We start from the raw sequence: 18750 nt of genomic DNA, 5'->3' as shown, positions 1-18750 counted from the left end.
AATTTTCATTATATTCTAAATACATTGATTTTTCTAAAATGCATGACAGAAAAGCAAGCAGGAGGGGGGAACAAAACAAGGCAGGGGAAGTAACAAGCTGTTATCAAGCTGGCAAGCATTCAGGTCTCCCAAGATATTTTCATGCTCACTGAAGGAAAAGCAGTAGGCACTGAAAGTGGATTTCTGCTCTTTTTACAGCAAATGTAACATGACTTGTATATCCAAAGGGCTACTGAACCAACGGGGGCAAAGAAATCTCATTCTCCTCTCTCTTTAAACACATGCACACCAGATTTCCTTCAGTAATTTTTTGCAGTAGCTCAGGGTGAAGCCTTATTCTTTTAAAAGTTGTTTACGACATTTAAGCTAGCTCATGGCAACTTGTTCTCTTGACATTTTTGTGAAAAAGCTTGATGCATAAACAGAGAAAGGGGATTGTTTGCACCCAAATGCAGATGTTTTGAGTTCCAGCTTGTGCCTTCCAACACTCTACTCTCACTCGTAACTAATTTCAGAATTATTTTTTTGAATTTTTGCATCGGAAATACAGTTAGGCCTTCAAAAGGTCAAAGGCAGCACTTTGAATGGTGCCTGGAAACGAACTGGGAGTCAACCAAGAACTCTTCATTATCTAAATACAAATTTCTAATTCTAAGCAGGCATCGGCCAACAACCCAGCTGCCGTATATAGAATGGGTAATCAAGTCTAGGTGTTACCAAAGCATGAGAAAGAATGGCAGAGGAGAAGATTCAGATCCCACGATCTCCACCATGCACCTAAAGCACTTTGATGCTCCTGTAAACAGCCATGGCTTCTCATGAAAATCTTTGTTCAGGGTATTGTTCCCTATTCCCTTTGAAGCTATGACTCCCAGAGTGGTTTAGTAATCAATCCCTCTTCCAAGGGAACTCTGGGAATTGTAGCTCTTTGAGGGTCTCCTAATAGCTCTCAGCACCCTTATCATACTGCAGCTCCCAGGATTCTTTGGGGGGAAGCCATGACTGTTTAAAGTGGTATGAAACTACTTTAAATGTACAGTGGTACCTCAGGTTAAGTACTTAATTCATTCCAGAGGTCCATACTTAACCTGAAGCACCACTTTAGCTAATGGGGCCTCCCGCTGCTGCCGCACCGCCAGAGCACAAATTCTGTTCCCATCCTGAAGCAAAGTTCTTAACCCAAGGTACTATTCCTGGGTTAGTGGAGTCTGTAACCTGAAGCGTATGTAACCTGAGGTACCACTGTACAGTGAAGAGGTGAGCAAAAGGTGATTCAAGCTATAGGTGGCACTTAAGCATCCAATGCTGGATCCAAGGGTACCTCCAAGCTGCAAACTTGTTATTTAAGAGGGAGTGTAACCCAACTCTACCACTGGTTAAATACTGCCTCCACAGTCAGGACAACAGTACCTCCGTCTTAACTGTTTCAGCTTCGATTTATTACTCCCCCCCCCCATCCCATTACTGACACCACACATCTGTTCCGAGCACCATAAATATTTGCATAGTTGGCTGCTGCCCAATCCCTGTTACTTATCGCAGAGTAAAGTCTGCTAAGGGGCTGGCTGAATGCAGAGGAATCAGGTCAGAGCCAAAGGTCACTTTCCCTAAAAAGGTAAAGGTAAAGGACCCCTGACAGTTAAGTCCAGTCGCAGACGACTCTGGGGTTGCGGCGCTCATCTTGCTTTACATGCCGAGGGAGCCGGCGTTTGTCCACAGTTTTTCCGGGTCATGTGGCCAGCATGACCAAGCCGCTTCTGGCGCAACAGAACATTGAAACCAGAGCAGCGCACGGAAACACCATTTACCTTCCCGCCGGAGCAGTATCTATTTATCTACTTGCACTTTTTTGGCGTGCTTTCGAACTGCTAGGTTGGCAGGAGCTGGGACCAAGCAACGGGAGCTCACACCATCGCGGGATTTGAACCACCGATCTTCTGATTGGCAAGCCCAAGAGGCTCAGTGGACAGCACCACCCGCGTCCCCTCACTTTCTCTAGGGGTGCTTAAATCATTTTTTTGAAACTTTCCTAGCACCTCTCTAACATTGCACATCTCGTATTCTGCATGTTCACAGCCTGCCCATCTGGTTTCTTTTTTTAAAAAAAAAAAGATATGGAAGGTCACAGCTCCAGGAGGAGATTAGGTGCTCAATCAACAGATCAATGCACAGCCTTATTTAAGTCAATCTGTGTTTGCCTCCAGACCCTGTGAACATCCTGCTTACTCCTGTTTCAAATTTCTCCTTTCTCACTCTCCTCTAAACTTTTGGAAGTCTGGAATCAGGGCAGGGTTCAAATATAGCACCATGAGTCAGGCTAGGTAGATCTGGTGCACGGTAGAAACGAAGAAATTAGATTGCGTTGTGTGGCTAGATAAATTTAGAAATTTTACAACTGGCTCATGCTTTCCAACATTTTGGGAAGGCAAGTTCCAAATCACTAACTTTTAATTTTGAAATCTAATGGGTTTGTCATACTCTAGGTAAAACTCAGAAAAAACAGTAGGAAACCAAGCACGTAGTGATATGAAGTGTATTACAAACCAATCTAGGTGGCCAAAAGCAAAGACACAGATGCAGGGACATCCCTGTTTAGGGAACTCCTCACTCCAATCACTAAGGATAGGCAAAACACATGAGCCCCTACACACATGTGATCCTAAATTAAATTTGAAATTATATGCCAGGGTATAAAGATTAATGCCACTCATCAAATGCTCTAAGCGTACCTTTATGTACAATCTCTGTAAGTCTGGCTAGCAAATATTGCATGTCAACATTTACGGCATGCGTCACTCTATAACAAGACACATAAATTACATGCAATGAATAAGGGCTTTCTGGCAGCTCTTTCTCTTGTTCCGTTTAATCTCCTTCATTAACTTCAGCCCTCTTATTCTCCCGACAGTGTTCTGCAGTCATGCCTTTCAGGATGCAAACTTCGATTGTGGCTGCAAATATTCCAAATTGTAGCTGACTGGAAATTAAACTGGAAGTGTTGCATCCTCAGAGAGTGCTCTCTAATGAAAATGAGGGTGGTCACTGATACCGCTGTGGACAGGATGCATTCTGAAGGAGTGCTAAAGGCCAAGGACCTGGGAGTCATCAGTGCCTGGCAACCTTTCGGTACAATTGTTTTTTCTTCTGGCTCACAAAAACTATCCGAACGTCTTGCACTCAAGCTTGAATACCAAACATGCAAGAGCACAGATCAAAGGGGCTGTAAGTGCTGCTGAAGATGAGCTCCCTCAACATTCGGTGGTGAGACAACAGGAGCAGGAAGGGGTACTAGGGAAATTCAGGTGGCAACCATTTTAAAGGTAAAGGGACCCCTGACCATTAGGTCCAGTCGTGACCGACTCTGGGGTTGCGGCGCTCATCTCACGTTATTGGCCGAGGGAGTCGGCGTACAGCTTCCGGGTCTTGGGGCCAGCATGACTAAGCCGCTTCTGGCAAACCAGAGCAGCGCACGGAAACGCCGTTTACCTTCCCTCTGGAGCGGTACCTATTTATCTACTTGCACTTTGTGCTTTCAAACTGCTAGGTTGGCAGGAGCAGGGACCGAGCAACGGGAGCTCACCCCGTCGCGGGGATTCGAACCGCTGACCTTCTGATCGGCAAGTCCTAGGCTCTGTGGTTTAACCCACAGTGCCACCCGTGTCCCTAGGGCAACCATTTTAGGTACATCCAATTGATGCACAACCACCAATGCACAGGTCATTTTGGATGTGGGAGAGGGAGGAATGGGGGCAGAATTGGGGGCGGAACTCTGCCATGGCATGCTTTGACCTGGCACACAACCCCCAAGGAAACAGGAAGTTGTCTGTACTATAGTTCTGTGTGGATTTCTGGTCACCTCATCTCAAAAGAGGATACTGTTGAGTTAGAAAAGTTTCAGAAAAGAGCAACCAAAACGATTAATAGGGTGGAGCAACCCTCCTATGAAGATAGGTTGCAGTGTTTAAGACTTTTCACTTTAGAGAAAAGGTGAGGAAGAGGCAACATGAGAGAAGTGTGTAAAATTATGCAAGGTGAATAAAGTTTCCCTCCCTTTCTCGTAACATGAGAACTTGGGATCAAAATGAAGCTGAATGTTGGAACATTCAGGACAGACAAAAGAAAGCTCTTCACATGTTGTGTGCTCCCAAACTACACTCCCAAACTCCCAAACAACATACAATGTTGTTGTTGTTGTTTAGTTGTTTAGTCATGTCCGACTCTTCATGACCCCATGGACCAGAGCATGCCAGGCACTCCTGTCTTCCACTGCCTCCCAAAGTTTGGTCAAACTCATTTTAGTAGCTTCGAGAACACTGTCCAGCCATCTCGTCCTCTGTCGTCCCCTTCTCCTTGTGCCCTCAATCTTTCCCAACATCAGGGTCTTTTCCAGGGAGTCTTCTCTTCTCATGAGGTGACCAAGCTGTCTCCAACATACCTAAAAGACCACCTTCTGCCATGGTCACTTGGAAGCCAAGGAATGCCCCCTGTCGTTTGCCACCTATGGATCATCAAGACTACAGGAGTGTAAAGAGGCATTCTGCGTGGCAGACACCCCTTCCTGCCTCTCGGCAACATGCAAAATCCCAAAAATTTGAATTGTTTTTACCCATGTTGGTTTTGGGTAGCCACAAATAAGAAGAGATGAAGTTGGATGACTATGTAATTGAGATTTTGTTAGTTTACCAGGCTAGAACCCTTGGGATGGAGCAGGCTATAAATTAGCTATTTTCCGCAGTTCCCAAAATCCCTAGATGATGGGGCAAACATGCGTAGCAGTGCCTAGGGCCAAGCTCCTGCTGAAGCTCCTGTGTGTGTATGTGCATGGATGAGTAAGAGAGGCAGAATAAGTCACATGCTCTTTAGCATTAAAAACCAAGGTTGAGAGAGTGTTCCTCTAACAAAAAAAGCATCTGTGAAAACAAGAATAATAGTGTGCCCTTTATACAGAAGCTTACAAAATGGGCATCACCATTCTACAAAAGAATGTCGATGAGAGGGAAAAATTCCTGAACGGAACAATTGCCTTCTGCAATGGAAGCCTTGCTAAGTGGGTTGATTTAAATTTTTCTGTTGCTGGACTGTACACAAAATCCATCATTGTTGCTTTAGAGTTCTCTTCTCTCCCACTACCCACAACTCTTGTCTCCAGAGTTTAGTAAAGCAGAAGGAGGCTAGTCCTGCTTTTGGGAACAGTGATGCATTTGTTCAATTATCTACATACCTACAACCTCTTCATCAAATTAGCAGATCTCTATTTATAGCTGATTATACTGTAGGGGTGATCTAATGAGAAACCCACAGAGTGATAAAGCACTGTCAGTGTCTTTCTACTTTCTTCCCTCTGAGGATTTGCTGCGCATTAAGCAGCTATGCGCCTGGTACAAGGGGTGCATGCACAAAGCAGAAGTGTTCAGTTTAACAGGCTGTAAACAAGGAATTTTTAAGAAAGGCAAGCCATTCAGCATTGCAGCTGACAAATTTAACTACACTTCCCCTTCCAAGGGCTGTGTTGCGCATTTGCATTGCTTAAGTGATGAAGCAATACTGTAAATCTAATTAGGCACTGAGTAATTACTCCAGCGGAAAAGAAATAAATCAGGAGTTGATAAGCAGTGTCATGTAAAGGGCGTTGCTATAGTTGTGTGTTGATTTTATGCAAATGTAGGCAGAGAATTCAGGGCGCTTGGAAATATTTTTTGATGTAAGTTGGGAGGGGTTTTGTTTTTTAAAACCACCTGCCAGGAACTGACTTCATCTATCGTGCTTTTGCAATTGGTGAACTGAGCGGCTTATAATGGCCAAATTCTGTCTCTCTGTGGCACCATAACCTCCCCCACAGTTCTGTAGGTTTGAATAATGCACACTTCCTTTCAAAGGCAGCTGCACGATAGCCATATTAAAGAGTTCTCATGAACATGTGCTTAGAAAAATACGCAATGTCGTTTAATAACTTTCCTGTTTTCAGTGCAAAAAAAATAAATGAATTACTAAACAAAGTACTTACTCCTGCCCCTGAAACTATTTACTTCACTCCAGCCCGGCCGCCCATTTCCTAGAACAGCTACTGCAAGGAGAGAAATGCATCTTCAAGTATAAGCCAAGATTCATGTAATGAAAGATGAGAAATGATTTGCCTAGGGCTGGTTTAGGCAATTAACAGAGCATTCCTAAGCACATTCCTATTCCACACTCAGTTCAAGGAGCTGGGCTGGAAGAGCAAACAAGCCTTTAAAGTAGAGTTTGAGTTACTGCACCCTTTTTTGCTGACGTTCTATGATGGGGTTGCCAGGTCACGTAACTGAGCTGCAAGAGGTTTGGACTAGGTCCCTACAAACAATTTCCTCCAGAATGACTCTCTTATCAAGTGACTTTTCTAAATTTGACACGAAACCTCATAGGTAAAGGTAAAGGGACCCTGACCATTAGGTCCAGTCGTGACCGACTCTGGGGTTGCGGCGCTCATCTTGCTTTATTGGCCAAGGGAGCCGGCATTTGTCTGCAGACAGCTTCCGGGTCATGTGTCCAGCATGACTAAGCCGCTTCTGGCGAACCAGAGCAGCGCATGGAAACGCCATTTACCTTCCCGCCAGAGCGGTACCTACTTTATCTACTTGCACTTTGACGTGCTTTCGAACTGCTAGGTTGGCAGGAGCTCGGACCAAACAACGGGAGCTCACCCCATCGCGGGGATTCGAACTGCCGACCTTCTGATCGGCAAGTCCTAGGCTCTGTGGTTTAACCCACAGCGCCACCCACGTCCCCACGAAACCTCATACGAAGGTGTTAAACTAGCAGTGGCAGGTTTAGATGCCAGCAGAAGATCTCTGCGTTCCACTGGAGATCACGTGGAAAAGTCCCTCTTTTCAAAGAGTTGGAAGCCATTAACAGATCCTGGGGATATGTACCCAAATGCAGGTGTCACAGAGATGAGCAACACAGTGCCCTCCTGATGTCATTGGGCTTGAACTCCCATCACCCCTGACCTGACCATTAGCCAAACTGACCAGAGCCGATGGGAGTTGGGACCCCGAATAACATCTGGAGGCACCATGTTGACTTCTGCCATATTGCTTTCAATACAGCAAGCATTCAGAAGCCCAGCCCGGCTCAAGTAGGGCTGGATCAGGGCCAACACATGAAGTACGGCATTAAAAAATATTTTATTTTCTGGCAAACTTAATATAAAACAAGTGTAAGATAGAGGTACTTTCCTCTTCTGGAATTGGAATGTAGCCTAAAGCAACCATTTTTACCGGCACAACAGTGCATCATATTGCATTTTTACTGATGGTGCTTTTCAGTTAAACTGTTCAAATAGTTTGGAACTTCTTATAAAGGCAGACAAGGCTTGCTGCAACATAGACTCTATTTAAGCATCCATTAAAAATAGATGATGTAAAAGGGCAGATTAGTTTTCCAGCAATCACAGTTAACACAGGAAACAGTCATCGGCTATGAAAAAGGAAAGCCCAGTCTTAACATCAAAACTGTTTCATGACTTAAAAGATGGAAATATTTTATCAGCTAATAGATTTTTTAAAAAAGAAAAAACAGGCCCCACGGGGAAGGGAAGCATTTATGAAATTAGCATGTCATTATCTCACCGGTTATACCATCTATATAATTTTATATGTATACTGAGAAAAGAGCTGACCCAGATAAAACTATAACTAACAGCATATTTATCTGAAAAAGCTATCTTTTTAAGAGTGTTTTAACATTTCAAAACGCGGGTGGTGCTGTGGGTTAAACCACAGAGCCTAGGACTTGTGGATCTGAAGGTTGATGGTTCGAATCCCCGCAATGGGGTGAGCTGCCAACCTAGCAGTTTGAAAGCCCGTCAAAGTGCAAATAGATAAATTGGTACCGCTTCCGCGGGAAGGTAAACGGTGTTTCATTGAGCTGCTCTGGTTCACCAGAAGCGGCTTAGTTATGCTGGCCACATGACCTGGAAGCTGTACGCCGGCTCCCTCGGCCAATAAAGCGAGATGAGCGCCGCAACCCCAGAGTCAGTCTCGACTGGACATAATGGTCAGGGGTCCCTTTACCCTTTACCTAACATTTCAAAACAGTTTTCTGTTCATGAAAGACACCTATCTGTGTTCCCAAACTAACAAGCGAAGCTCATCTAGGAACTTCTCAATTTGTTATGTGAGGGGTAGCCAGTGTGATCTCTCCAAATGTTGTTGGCTTGCAGCTCTCATCATCCCTCATCATTGCCCAAGCAATGTTGCAGACTGGCTGAGAGGAACATAGACATTACAGTGGTACCTCGGGTTAAGAACTTAATTCATTCTGGAGGCCTGTTCTTAACCTGAAGCACCACTTTAGCTAATGGGGCCTCCTGCTGCCGCTGCGCCACCGCCGCACGATTTCTGTTCTCATCCTGAAGCAAAGTTCTTAACCCGAGGTAGTATTTCTGGGTTAGCGGAGTCTGTAACCTGAAGCATATGAAACCCTAGGTACCACTGTATAGATGTAAAATTTGGGTCTCTGGACAAAATAAAAGGCAAGTAGCTGCAGCCTCACCGACACTGTATTGCCTCTCAATAGCAGTAGCAGGGATTCACAAGTGGGAAGTGTAGTCTGCAGTCTGCAGGCTTCCCATGAGCATCTGATTGGCCACTGTGAGAACAGAAAGCTGGGCTTTGGCCAATCCAGCAGAGTTTTTCTAAGTTTTTATGCAGCATGACTGAAGTTTTGCAAATGGGGGAAAAGGAGCAGATCTGATATTGAGAGAGGATATCAGGGGTTCAGACACCCTTAACAACATCCCTGGCCCAATTTATGCATCTTTAAACTCAATGGAAAGACATTCTTTTCTCCACCCAAAATGTTGCAGTCCATTGACCCAAGACTCACTGGCAACTGTTCATGCCCAGTGAAGGACAAATATTTATTTTCTCTTGCTTAAATTAATCATTTATTTGCTAGGAGTGGCTGCAACCTTATTGAATCTGGAAGTCTGCTGCCTGACCATAGCAGCTTGCCGATTCAGTATACAAACTGCATGGTAACATTTTTATTTTATTTTAAAAAGGTTTTTAAAGACACCACTAGGCAACAAAATGTTACGTGGTCCTCCCAGGCTGTGTGTTCCAAGGAGGAAGCTGAAAGCAGCATATTAATTATGCCATCTGTTCATTCACTTAGAAGATTCTTAACTTGTCAAGATTACATCTCAGAGCTGTTTAAACGGCCTTCAAGCCTTAACTCCCTCTCTCTCTCTTAAAAGTGCAGCACCATTTTAAAGCTGAAACGAATTTGTTTCCAATCCATAAGTTTTTAAAATTAAATTGTCAGTTCGATGACATGACTTTGCTTATCTCCCTGCCTAGATTTCTGTGAGGGTAGGCTGGACTCATCCATGCATTTAATATAAAATGAGCCCTGCTTGACTGGACCAAAAAAAATACCCCAGGTACATCTAGTAGGGAACTTTTTTCAGCCTGAGGGAGAGGCCAGAGGCTGACATGGATGGGATACTATGCTTGCCTCTTGCCCTTGTACAGCGAAAGTCAGTCGACACACAGCCACAATCCTCTTGCCACACATCTCTTGATTCTGGATAGCTCAGATGGTTAGAGCAAGGTGCTGACAATCCCAAGGTTGCAGGTTTGATCCCCATATGGGACAACTGCAAATTCCTGCATTTCAAGGGGTTGGACCAGGTGATCCTCAGGGTCCCATCCAAATCTACAGTTCTACGATTGTCCATCCAGGCTAAGCAAGAGGCCTTATTGCAGTTCAAGGACACATTCCAGCCAGGCAAAAAATGCCTGGGGATGGTGCAGGGTCATTGAAGGGTACGGCCTGGGAAAGAGGGTGTGAACTGCAAAGTCCAAAGGGCCATGTTGGCAGAGGTCCCTGGCCTGAGATTTCCCAGTACAATATTCTGTTCCCTTCCCCCCAGTAGCCAAGCAGGTATCTCAAAGAAGCCTCCAAGAAGGGATTTAATCATGACTTGGAATAAGTGCTGTAGCAAATGTGCACTGCCACTGTTCACAAGTCCTGCTTTATCTCCTATTTAGGTATCGTCACACATAACGCAGGAGAGGGGCCTCTGAGATGCTGAGCCATGGTGCTCTGCATCAGCATCTGAACCCAATCCCATGATTTCACCTCCATGGCGTTTTGTCGGTTTCGATTTACAGTGGTACCTCGGGTTAAGAACTTAATTCGTTCTGGAGGTCCGTTCTTAACCTGACACTGTTCTTAACCTGAAGCACCACTTTAACTAATGGAGCCTCCTGCTGCTGCCACACCACTGGAGCACGATTTCTGTTCTCATCCTGAAGCAAAGTTCTTAAGCCAGTGTGGTGTAGTGGTTAAGAGCGGTAGACTCACAATCTGGGGAACCGGGTTCGCTTCCCCGCTCCTCCACATGCAGCTGCTGGATGACCTTGGGTTAGTCACACTTCTCTGAAGTCTCTCAGCCCCACTCACCTCACAGAGTGTTTGTTGTGGGGGAGGAAGGGAAAGGAGAATGTTAGCTGCTTTGAGACTCCTTAGGGTAGTGATACAGCGGGATATCAAATCCAAACTCTTCTTCTTCTTCTTCCTAACCTGAGGTGCTACTTCTGGGTTAGTGGAATCTGTAACCTGAAGCGTCTGTAACCTGAAGCGTATGTAACCCGAGGTACCACTGTACTGGGTACATCAGTGCTCGTGAAGACACAAGGACCTTTTAAACAAAGCACAGCCAACATGTACACATCTGGAGATTGGGAACATAGGAGGAAGACTCAGCCAGAAAATTAGGAAGTTTCCATACACGTTTTCATGGGCACTGAAGAAAACAAGTGGATGATTTGTCGTCACTGCATGCACTTTTGGGAGGGCTGGAGGGCGTATGTATTGCAGAGGTGGGGAACCTGTGGCTCTTCAGGTGTGGCTGCACTACAGCTGCAGTCCAGCAAAATCTGGGAGGCCACAGACTTTACATCCCAAGTATAAAAGACACTCTCAAGATAGCCAAAGACTTGAGTAACAGGAGTGTTGGTATGGCTACAGTTCAGCCTTTTTAATAGGCTAAGTTTGCAAAAGTTTCTCTCCTCATCCCATCCAGTCCTGCTCAGCAAATCAGAAACATTACAGTGGAACTCAGTGTTCTGGAGAAAATACCTGCGACAGCAATAATCTTCTGACTTCTAACAAATTGCACCCATTAATAGTGACCCAACAGCCACTGACCATGCAGAGTGGAGAGGTTAAAACTTATTTTTAAAGGGACGCTGGCAGACACAGACAACCCCTACAAGAAGAAAGAAAATGTAGGGGGAAATATGGAGCTTCAGGTAGAAAACCTGTCACAGAAATGGCAAGAGGATTGAGATCTGTCCACTGTGAATCTACTTTTCCTGCCTGGTCATCAGTTGACAATTAATTGATTTTAAAAGCTAATATGTAGGAGGAATCTGGAGATGCCTTTCCATGTTCCACCATATGTATACAAGCCACAGGGAAGAGGCTAAAAAGAGCTTCAAGTGACATACATGAAATTGCTTCAACGATACACAACTTAAACCTGCAATTCTCACAGCATTATCCCCACCCAGGTCTGGTCTCAAACAGCACTAATGGTGCCCAAGGATCAACCTTTTTCTTTATTAAAAATTAGCCAGAAGGGTGAAATAGGGCAATCTGGATCAGAACTGCACAGTGCGCAAAGTGGTGTTAACTCTTTCTTCCCTTGCTAGTTTCCTGCTCTAAGTTATCCCCTCCCTGCAGCTGCTTTTTGCTCCTAGCGGTTTCAAAACAAAACAAAACCTTATATCCGTGATGGTCCTACTCCCCACTGAATGACTAAGATTACTGGCAAATCTCATTCCATTGCATGAGCTCAGTCTAGCCTATCTCACAGGGTTTAGAGAGGGGAACCAAGCTGCACACCAGAGCTTTCCAAACTTTTCATGTTGGTGACACACTTTATGGACAAGCATCATTTCGTGACACAGTAATTCGGTTTTACTAGCAAGCCAGAGGTTCAACTAACCCCTTTATAGCCCCAAGAAGAGCGCGGGAAGCATTCGCATGACACACAGACACACTGCAGCAGACACACTAATGTGCCGCAACAAACAGTTTGGAAAGCTCTGCCGTGTACAATGCCAAACTCCTTAAGAGAAAGGACAGATATACCAATTGGTATTTTAAGATTCCCAGCCAACAATGTGATTTTTTACGAAATTGGATTGGTTCCACTGACCATCTACTTTAAAAGCATAGGGTTGTAACCAGTGCAAACCCTAGGCAGAGTAGACCCACTGGAAATAATGGACATGGTTAACTTAAGTTCATTAATTGCAGTGGGTCTACTCTAACTTAGCCGGATTCGACCAACAACAGGCACCACTCCATCAACTTCCGCACATGGTTCATTATTTAGTTCATTTCAAGAAGGCAGCCCATTCCAGGGTCACATGTGAGTGAAGTTCATGTGCACTCCTGAATGAGCAGGCTTCCTGATCAAGCTGAATAAATCAAATTGGCACAGGTGCTGTGCTCGCGTCAAAGCTGCAAAACCAGAGTCATTTGCCTTTAAGCATGTGCTGTGATGAAATCTCTAACGACAACATGAACAACTTCCTTTGAAAGAAAGTTGGGTTTCTCCTCCAGGTTAACAGGTGATTAGATAATTAACTTGCTACCAGCACTATGCAATAGCTATAAAAGTGTCAGGGAATATAAAGAGCCAAAGAATTATGTGGCAAGAGACTAGACGGATGAAGGTTGTCTAATCATCTGGAAAAACCCGAGGCCTGAGCCAAAGCGCTATTGTCCCACTTAAGAAAGGGAATTGTACCAACTGGCACTGTCCACATTCATTCATCCTTTACTACATTAAAAAAGAGAACAAAAATAAACGATAGAGGTATTTTAAATGACTGCTCAGAAATACACACAAGTGAAACCTCCAACCCAATGTACTATAGTCACACTCAGAAAAGAATAGAAGGGCACCTGAATTTCCTAACAGTCAAAAATTAGGGTTTGTGCATTAGGGTTCCAATAAATATGAAAATCAACCTAATCCTTTGCTCAGAATGAAATAGGCAGTGTTTTGTTTTCCAAACAGACAAAGGTTTGTGAGGGGGGGTGGGATTCCCCCTCCATCTAGTAAAATGCCTTATTGCCATTTCCATGGTTAGGAAGATACAGGCACTAGCTGCACCAAAATTACCTCCTCGGGGTGCAAGCCTGGGCAGTGTGTATGGGGGTCCTGGGCTGCCCAGATGACAAGACCCCCCCTCTTGGCCTTGCTGATGTGGCCCAAAGGAAAGAAGAGCAATACGTTTTGCACCAGCTTGGCTGCAGGAGCTGCCGGAAGGAGGCGCATAAAGTGTCGTGCAACTTTTAAAACGAAGGAAGAAATTTTAGAAAGGAAGGCTAGAATATTCTTGATAAGCTCTGTCTCTCTCCATCTCACTACTCATCATGGCTATAGCCCTCTCGAGTCCACATTTTAACAACAAATAGTGTACATGCATTAGAACCACACAAGACAATATATTTGGCACCCTCCAAAAGGAATACACAATTCATACAGGTCTTGCTAGGTTTATTTGGGTGGGTGGGTGTGTTTGTTTTCAACCTGGTAGCCACCACTTATTTGAGGAGCTTCAGCCACAAGCCTGAGGTAATACGAGTCTTGCACACTTGTCTAGTGTGTTTCCTGGTGTGCTGGGAAACAGCAGAAGGAGAGGGGAGCACTGAGATAGATGGGCTACCAATAAAAGGCAGCTTCCTGTGTTTCCATGATAATCTAGCTGGCTGCTAGGGAAACAGAATACTACACTACATAAGGCTTTGGTGTGATCCAGCAGGGTTCTTCTTATGTACCCACTTGCTCCTCAACAGCCTCTTCCAGGTGATCATTTTGAAAAATAAACATTCATGGAGAGAGAGAGAATTTGCCACACACTGTCCTGAGAAGTACCAGCAAGCACAAGTGTTCTGCAGACTTTCTGTCCTCCTGTATTTTGCTCTCTCACGTCTAAAACAGAATCTGGAGATGCTTCAGCTGATCCAGCATCACAAAAATCTGCAGCCGCTTGGCTCCCAGCCCATTCCTCCAAAGTCATTTATATCCCAAACTTTACTGCTAGACATAGTATCCTTCTAGTTTGCTTATCTAGATCGGTCATGGGAAGAGTGCTTTTCAAGCAGGTCCAGTCTTTTCGAAAGAATGGTTGTAAAAGGTGATGCTGGAGCATTTCTGTTGTGCCCATTAGCAACGCGCTTGTGGCAAGGTTGGCAACCTCTGGCCCAGGGGCCCTTCAGACCTTTCTACCTGGCCTTCAGAACTCTCCCCAGAGTCTTTTTGCCTAGGTGGAACATGTCCTTGAATTCTGATAATGCCTCTTGCCTGTCTGGATGGAGGAGAGATGGTGTAGAAACTGACCTATTCTACAAAGATTTTGTCCCCACCCTCATGCTGCAAAAGTCAGCAGCTGCAGAATCAGACAATGGACCTTTAAGAAACAGACAGGTGCAGGCCGGCCAGCCTTAACCTAGAAAGCTGCTGTGACAACCATCTCTCAATGGATGATGAGTACCATCCAGCTCCTGCCATAGTGACCTGTCCATGGTCCTGACAGACCCCTCTCTATTGGATCAGACTCTGTTCTTCTGGTTGTGATTATTCCCTTCCAATATGTGCCACTGATTTAACCCAGCCTGCCCTGGGAGCTTTAAGCCAAGCAAGGATAGGACACTATCCTACAGAAAGACCAAATACAAAGTTGAGGGACTTGGCACCTCAACTGGGGGAGCTCAGGCAGTGGCAGCCAGGCAGGTCTCTCTTGCCTTAGTTTTCCATGCCCAGACAGGACCACTGCAAAGCACTCTTTATAGGGCTGCCATCAAAGATGGTTCAGAAGGTTCCACTGATCTAGAACGAGGCCACCCAAGTTGTGTTGAGAGCTGGACTTGATGCCATTACTGTACCAGCTGCACTGGCTATCTTGATTTCCAAATGCTGGTTATGATATTTAAAGTATTCAATGATTTGATTTATGTGACTGTTCCACCATATTTTATTTGTTTATTGCATTTCTATCCCACCTTTTTCTCCAAGGAGCTCAAGATGGCATACATGGTTCTGCCCCTCCTCATTTAATCGCCATGACAACCCTGTGATGTAGGTTAGGTATAGGCAGTGATGGCTGATTGAGGATTGGAGCCTTGGCTTCCCAGGTATTAGTCTGATACTCTAAGCACTTTTTTAAAAAAGTATTTATACGCTGTAACTGTATTTTATTGTGCACTGGCTTGAGGATTGCCCTCAAAGGCAGGAGATATTTTTAAAATAATAATTAAAAAGCCCCTTCTGATATTGCACATTCATATAACGCACCATTTGCTTGAAAACTAGAATGGACATTGCGTTGTTACACTCAGAGGAGGATGCAAAGGTTTTTTCAGCTTGGGGAGGCTCGGCTTGCCCCTTCATCTTCATCCAAAAGATTTTTCATTCCCTCTTGTGCAACACCTCCCAGCAACCTCTATTCCTCTCTCTATTAAATTCCTCCTTATTACTCTCAGACCACTTTTCCAATCCATCAAAGTCACCCTGATTTCCAGTCCTATCCTCCAACCCTTCCTATCACCTCAGAGAGCTGCAGGTCTTACATTTTTATAGTGAAGAAATGTGTTATTACAGGTCTTTTTTTATATAATTATTGGTGTTGAGATAGCCCCGTCTGAAGTTATGGCATGTTTACAGTATCATCAAACACATTCGTAGCACCGGTGTGCTAGACTTCACATTGCAAATAATAAAACACACTGGAAACCTGTGCTAAGGTTTGGTATTTTCATAGTGAAAAAAAGCGGGGTCTGGACTGTACCAGGTCCCCAAAAGTGGCGAAAGATTAAGAACTCACAAAAGTTGACTGAAGGAACCTGACAAACGGATTTCTGTTAAAATTAGTGGACATTTAATCAGTGCATCTGGTTAGAATCTCTTTCCTCGGTCTATAGTTCTAACTTACAGGTCCAATTTTAGGAATGAAAATACCATTGCTTCTGGCACATTTAATTTACAGCAAAACAAGCTGGGATGGAAATATTTGTGCCCATTAGTGGTGAAAGAATTGGACATTTTCAAAGGTGAGAGAGGGGGGAAAAACAAGCCCTTTTATCCAGGCAGACGGAAAGTCTTAAAATTAGATTTTTCTCCCCATAGATTATACCATTTTGAGGGCACACAAACATGTGTCAAAGGAGACAAAAATATTTTTCATGATTTTAAAACCAATGCAATTATAGAACTGAAAACAGGCAACTTCCCTTTTCTTGATTGAAAAGCAATTGCACTGAGGGACACTTTTAACCTCAGCAGTATAAACAATAAGATCACAATAACATCTCTGAAGAGGCTCCTTTCCTATAACGTCTCACCGTAAAGTTGCCTCAAGATAATAGTCTGAGCAAAGGAAGTTCATCCCTAAACATAAACAGGAATGGACTGTCGGGGGAGAGGGGGGTGGGATCTGTGAAAAAACATTAACAGCGAGTCAGTGGGTATAACCTCATAAATTGTATTTATCTTTTGAAGCACTGTAGGGTAAAATACTTTCTGCTGCGGGTGGCTAGGATCCAAACAGCACAATGTGCCAGCGGAAGGAACAACCAGTCATTCTAAAGGTGCTGTTCCTTATTTCTACCCAATCGCTCCTCCATTCTAGAGGGTTCCTTGACTATCAGAAGCATGAAAATAGGCCTCTGGGGAAAAAATCTAATGATGCCCCTATGGTGGTGAAAAAGAAAGAAGGAAGGAAAGAAAGAATAAATACAGTGGTACCTCTGGATGCGAACGGGATCCGTTCCGGAGCCCTGTTCGCATCCTGAAGCGAACGTACCCCGCATCTGCACGTGCCTGGGTCATGATTCGCCACTTCAGCGCATGCGCGTGACGTCATTTTGAGCGGCGAAACCCGGAAGTAACGCGCTCCGTTACTTCCGGGTCGCCGCGGAACACAACCCGAAAATACTCATCCTGAAGCTACTTCAACCCGAGGTATGACTGTAGTAGTAAATAGCACTCTCTTTCTATGTATATATATAGCTCTGTGTGTGTGTGTAATGTTCTTCTTTCATGGCACTCCCAAATTTGCACACACACCCCCCCGCCTAATCCTAGAGTCAGCTCTTGGTTAACATCAAATAAAAGTGAGTTGGGCTCTAGTCAGGGTCTCTGGGTGGATTCTAAAGAGAGGCCTTGCACCTAAACAACCTGATTCACAGGGAAACAAGAAAGAAGGAAGACTGGGCTCCCTGGTAATATAAATGAAATTAAAACTATTGTGGAGCTTTGTGATAGCAGAAAGCACTTCTGCTCACACAAGGTGAGGTACCCAATTTTGGCCAAACCTCCCTTACCTACTGCAACCCCCCAGGTTTTTTTTTTGGGGGGGGGGGCAGGAGCTGCAGTGGGAGGGGAGGGGGAAATTTGCAAAACATCAAGTGCAGAAACAGAAGTGGTCTCGGTTAGCACAAAAGCCCCTGTTAGAATCCACCTATTATATCTGGCAAAGAGAAAGCTGGAAAAGTACAAATCCCTCAGTTCGCTTTGCGCTACTCTGCAAACTGCAGGCAGCTCCCCCCATCCTGCCAGCCTTTTGGCCAAACTCCTTCCCTAGAGCCAAGGTTATCAGTAACCCAAATGCTTCACAACCGTAACACCATATTTAATCCAATTTTTCTCTTGCCAAGGTTTGCGAAGAATCTCGGCTTTCCTCCCTTGTCCCTTGAGGTCAGCAGCAGCCATTCTCTAATAAAATCCAAAGTGGAAGTGGATTGCAGGGAAGGTGTTGCGGCAAAAGGGCTGCCTGTGACGGCGCCTCTGCTTCTCAATGCCAGCTATTTCATTCAAAAGGCAGCGCAAGGAATATATGGCTCCAAGGGGAGCTGCAAGGATCCAGGTGAAGGGGGGGGGCTGTGACAAGTCCGTTTTTACCTGGGGGTGCAAGGGGTGCAGGGAACCCAGGCACCGATTTCTGGGGGGCACCAGGCGCCCGTGGCTGAAGCCGCCTAAGCTCTTAACTATCTACCTGTTATGAAATAATAAATAATTTTGATCAAGCTAGAAAAACAAAATACATATATACCTAGGTGTTACCAAAATGTATACCTACTGTTACACTAAAGGACTTTCGACTTTGTGTGCTCATTTAACAAAGAGACGCTTGTCATTCACAACAGGGGCGCTGGGCAGATCTTTGCACCCTGGTGGTGCATATGTTAAAGACAGTGCTGGGCTGTGATTCCTCCCACCCCAAAAACAAAGTATTTTTCATCTCTTCCCCCAAGATGAATTGCTCAGCTAAAATGCTTCTGCATGCTTGCCTGAGGTTCATAACGGTTCTTCCTGTAAAGTACACAGTTAAAACATATCCCAAACAAGCTAAAGGAGAAAATGGCCAGGTGCAATTTATTTCTACGCACTGAATATTTGTTGATGGGCTTTCGTTTTTAGGATGCCAAGACTGGGGGAGAGGCTCCCCAATTAATGATTTTTATGATGTATATTTAATCTTGATTGAGGTCGTGCACTGACACGAAACCCAAAATAAGGAGGGTTTCTCACTGTCACTTCCACCTGTTGAATGATTAACTCCCCGCAAATTTTCAGTGTGTTGCCAGGATCTTGCCAATGCTTCCGCACATGTCCAGATGACAACTGCCTCTCGAAAACGTGCAGAAACGAGACGAAATCTGGATATGCCCTGACACATTCATAAGCTG

The 18750-nt window shown here is 44.7% G+C and overlaps 1 protein-coding gene and 1 long non-coding RNA gene across 3 annotated transcripts in view; both read right to left on the bottom strand.

Annotated features, from left to right (window-relative positions):
* The window catches only part of PPM1L (protein phosphatase, Mg2+/Mn2+ dependent 1L), a 172872-nt gene that overhangs the window by 123475 nt on the left and 30647 nt on the right, over positions 1–18750 (bottom strand). The gene's annotated exons all lie outside the window — the stretch shown is intronic.
* Positions 8923–17866, bottom strand: LOC310763637. Its single transcript, XR_014548737.1, has 2 exons — positions 10659–17866; positions 8923–10160 (listed from the first exon to the last, which is right to left on the bottom strand). It is a non-coding gene; the product is annotated as an uncharacterized lncRNA (long non-coding RNA).

Source organism: Podarcis filfolensis (assembly GCF_964270895.1).
Source record: "Podarcis filfolensis genome assembly, chromosome: 5".
In the NCBI taxonomy this organism is placed as follows: Eukaryota; Metazoa; Chordata; class Lepidosauria; order Squamata; family Lacertidae; genus Podarcis; species Podarcis filfolensis.
The sequence above is the reverse complement of the archived record's forward strand: the minus strand, read 5'-3'. Positions and strand labels throughout refer to the sequence as shown.